Below are 4,225 nucleotides of genomic sequence, written 5' to 3'. Positions count from 1 at the left end.
CTTCTGCCCATGTGTGGCTGCATCTTGATACTAAGCCAAGGATTTGTATCCAGGCTGAGCCTGGACACGGTCTGACTGGCTGCTCCTGGGCTGTTAGGGGTGCTAAGGTCTAACCCACCTAAGGGTGCCTTTAGCAGACCCAGCTGTGAGCTCCTTTTGCTCAGTAATGGCACTGTTAATCAGGCTGATGAGCTTAGACCAGGGAACACCCTGAATTCTTTAAATCATTCTCACCTCATCAGCAGAGGAACCCACAGCTGCATGTCTCACCCCATCACCTCTGCTGGTAGGGAGGAGCCATGAGCTTCATTGCCAGCTGATGAGAGAGGTTAAAAGTAGAGTACCGTATAGCAAGCCCCCCATTGTAATAGGGGGTTTGCAATGCCAGAAGGGGGGTCTATTTCCACCTCAGTTTTGCCAAGTGTCAACATGCAAAAGGCCTTCTGGTTTATTTTCCTTTTGTGCTGAGAGGGGAGCAGGGCCTGGAAAGACAAGAAGCCAGATGCTGCATCTGCCTGCTGAGGTCCCACATGGCAGAAACCCTTGGAGCTGCTGCTGAGAGCTGAGACAGCTGGTAAGAACTGCCAGTGCTGGCCTGGCTGTCTAAGGGCAGCAGCTCCTGCTGAAGGAATGCAGGATGGAGCCTCCAAACAGCCTGGTGCACTGAGCAGGGTGCAGCACTTCCAGAGCAGGAACGGAGCAGCTCCTGAAGCCCTGGGAGCACAGAGGTTTCCTCCCTCTCTGGGAAGCACTGCCCAGCTGCATGGGACCATTGAAGCCAATAGAGCCACATGTCATCCCTAAGGCCTGAGCAAAGGCTTTCAAGTCTGAATGCACTCCCCTGCAGCCGGGAAGGCAAAGGGTTAGCTCCCTGTGGTTTGAGTGCTCTCTTCCATGGAGTTTTAGGAGCTAGAACTGAACTTGGGCTATCTCAAAGCTCTCAACTAAAGCTGGCCTTTGGCGCTAGTCGTGGGGTGGGAGGGCAATGGCGTTTTGTTTGTCAGGTGCGAAGATGTACCAAGAGTCTCTGCTGGATTTCCAGCTCTTGCCATGGATTCGAGCTGGGTTCAGAAGTGCTCCCACATTGAGTTGGGTTCTCTCTAGGATACGTCTGGCACTTGGGTGATGAGCACCACAGCTCCTGTGGATTTTGGATGGGTTCAGGCTGCTCACATCTTCTGGAGTTGGGCCCAGCATTCTTCACGTGGCGCAACTGCGCGCATGGAAGCAGTCCAAGTGAGCAGTTTCATTCCCAAAATGGGGATTCTTCTTTCCTTTGGATGGGAAACACTACAGACGGGGGAACATTATCTCATTGTACTATGAAGGAGAACCATTTATTAACTGTGGTTACCAAATTTAACTCTGGGTATTTTTTAATAACAGTTCTGATATGAATAGAAGTGTTTGGACCCTTTCCTTGCAATGTCAGGAATCTGCATCACAGAATTATGCCACTATGTGTGAAACAGCAACTGAGCTCGCCTATGGGAGAGAAAAAAGAAGTGAGCGCAGCTAGCCTAAATCTATGGGAAATGCACTGCAGGGCACAGGTTATATTAAACGGCTCCTTACCACGGTTGTATGTGCAACACGTTAACACTCAAAAAGAGCCATCCTCTTGCCTCCTACAGTTGCTATGTTATGTAAAGATGGCTCTTGTGTGCTCGGGGCTCCCGCAGCACCCACACTTCTGCTGGAGCTGGGTGATGGGCTCACCTCCAAGCGCTGCTTAGCACAGTGAAACCAGGAGGATGGGCTGAAGCAAGATGCTGCGTACGCGTTTCTGTTGCTTGCTGAAGCAGGAGAGTCACCCTCATTTGCTAGAAGGAGGGAGGCAATGTGGCACAGGGGAATATACATGCCTGACTGCATTCAGCAGCAGGTAATGGTCCTCCAGCAGCCACAAACCACCACGCAGATGTGTATGGGTTTGTGTATGTTAGCTGGCTCCTGGAGAAAACACACTTACATGCTCTTTAGATGATGATCCAAATGTTCTTTCCCCTATAGCAACCTTTCTACCACGCCGGGCTCCCTTAGCCATGGCAAATGAGGACGTAGGAAAGCCCAGCTACTGTTTTCTAATATTTCCCCAGGACTTCTGCAAGCTCCTGCTGTTCCAGGGGATGCTCCGCAATCCAGACTGACCTTTGAAAGCTCCCACTTACAATGGTATCTGCTGCTTCTGCTTAATTTGCTCCCCTGTCTTACACACACAGCTGTGAATAATTGCTGCAGGTTATTAAAGTGGAAAACAAAGAGCTTTCAAAGCCTGGGGTGACTGAGTTTCAATACATTGGACAGTAGGTAAAAGGTGTGAGTGTTTTGAGCAGGTTACCCTGGTGGAAAATGAGAGGGGGGGTTGCAAATCTGCCGGTTCCTACTTTGTACCAGTGTCACTTTGCTCTAGTGACGGCAGGTTTACAGGGAATCCTGCACATCAGGCAGGTCTCTATGGCTGTGAAAAACTATAGACCAGTAATAGGAGTACCCAAAGCACAGCTTTGACAAATGAGATTTTGGGGGGATTAAATCTGGTTTGTAACTGGTCTTTAATTACCTCTTTGCAGCAGAATGGTCATTTCATGTGCAGAAGTTTGGGATTTTTTTTCCCCTAAAATCTCTGTACCAGAAACTTGCCTCTGCCTCTAATAAAAGTAGAGTCTCTTAGAAAAGAAAATCAAGGAAAACAAGTGAACTTGGTATGTGGGACTGCTAATAAAACTGCACGAGTTGGCAATGCTGTTTCACCCCCGCTCTCTGAAAGAGGGTCTCAGACCTCAAATTTTAATATTGCAATAAACTTGCCTAGCTATGGATGTATTTAACTACCAAATCTGTTTTGCTTTCAAACTTAAAATGCATCATATAGCAAAGTTGAACAGAAAAGAGAACTGTAGGAACACAATGTAGATGGCTTCATCTGATGCTAAAAGCCAGGCAGTGGCTTCGAAAGAGGGCTAGGGAGGGTTTAGGGGTTTGGATGTATGGGATTCATGCTGTGTGTTGGTCCTAGATTCTCACTTTTGTGTCTACCTTCAGCTTAGGCCTGGCACAGCACAGCCTGGTTTTGGCCTGGGCACCACCATGACACCACAGAGTCCATGCTGGCTCGGATGCTCGAGGAAAGCAGGAGTCCTGGTTCTGCTGCATGGAGCACTGCCCAACCTTTGGGGTCACCTTTGACAAAGCCTGTGCAGAGACATGAGAGCCTGGGGAAGATGCTGCCCTCCTCAACTCCCTGCTCCAGCATCCAGAAAGCAGCAGTGCACAAGTGGAGGCTGAAGCCACCACAGTGCAGCACAAGCCTGGCCTGGCAAAGGGGCTTTGTACATTTACAGCTCTCATCCATGCACAAGAGTGGGGACCAGGCTGGAACAAGGTGTAGGATCCCATCTCCACACAGGACAGCACAGCTGGTCAAAGGCACCCACCCTCCTCTCCCAAAACAGGCAACCTGAGCACAGCAAGAAGCCCCAAGTACAGCAAATAAATCAAACCTCCCATTCACCAGTATTAACAAGTAGAGGGCTTCCTCCAGGTTTTATATCTAGGACGATTTATGATTTAATTTAAAGACACAGTTTCCAGCCATTTCTTTCTGCAAGCAATCACCTAGGCTACATTAACCTGATGGTGATGTACTGCAGGCCCAGGGAGCCCTGGAGAGACAGAGAGAGACAACAGCGCTCAGAGGCGTGATCTTCCTCCATTTATCTTGATGGGATGTGCACAGCCTTTGCCTGGGAAGCATGTTAACCACTGCGCTGCCAGCCTCTGGCTGTACAGCAGGGTCCTGTGTGTGTCTTTCCCTTCCTGGGCAGCAAGGATGAGAGCTTGGAAGGGCTGAGGGAGGAGCAGGGTCTTGGTGCATGCTGGTGCAGGTTGTAGGCATGAGGGGGGGGGCTGTGAGATCAGACAGGTTTGTAATCATGAGGCTTGCTGCAACACGTGGTGGCACTGGTGGTCCCATTTAATGTGCTTTTGGACAAGTGATGTCCTTGCTCTTGGGATCTAACAGCAGAGCAGAGGTTCCGTGCTCAGACCCCAGTCTAACCCTATGGGAGATGAGAGGACCTACAACTGCCAGGCTGTCCTGCATGAAGAGACCCAGCCTCTGCACTCTCAACAGCAGTGAGGAGGGACTCACGACCTGAGCCCCCCCCTTTCATCTCATCTGTGTGACCGAGGGGCAGACACCTCTTTCAACAGCAGAGGTGGC

The 4,225-nt window shown here is 50.1% G+C and overlaps 1 long non-coding RNA gene across 2 annotated transcripts; it reads left to right on the top strand.

The window, feature by feature from the left end:
- The first annotated feature begins 284 nt into the window (after positions 1-284).
- Positions 285-3,617, top strand: LOC136020391 (uncharacterized). Of its 2 annotated transcripts, XR_010615326.1 has the most exons (3): positions 285-574; positions 1,105-2,175; positions 3,046-3,617. It is a non-coding gene; the product is annotated as an uncharacterized LOC136020391 (long non-coding RNA). The 2 variants fall into 2 exon arrangements; XR_010615325.1 differs by having other exon boundaries at positions 285-2,175.
- The last annotated feature ends 608 nt before the right edge of the window (positions 3,618-4,225 follow it).

Source organism: Lathamus discolor, chromosome 11 (assembly GCF_037157495.1).
Source record: "Lathamus discolor isolate bLatDis1 chromosome 11, bLatDis1.hap1, whole genome shotgun sequence".
NCBI lineage: Eukaryota > Metazoa > Chordata > Aves > Psittaciformes > Psittacidae > Lathamus > Lathamus discolor.
This window is presented reverse-complemented; position numbering and strand designations above follow the sequence as displayed.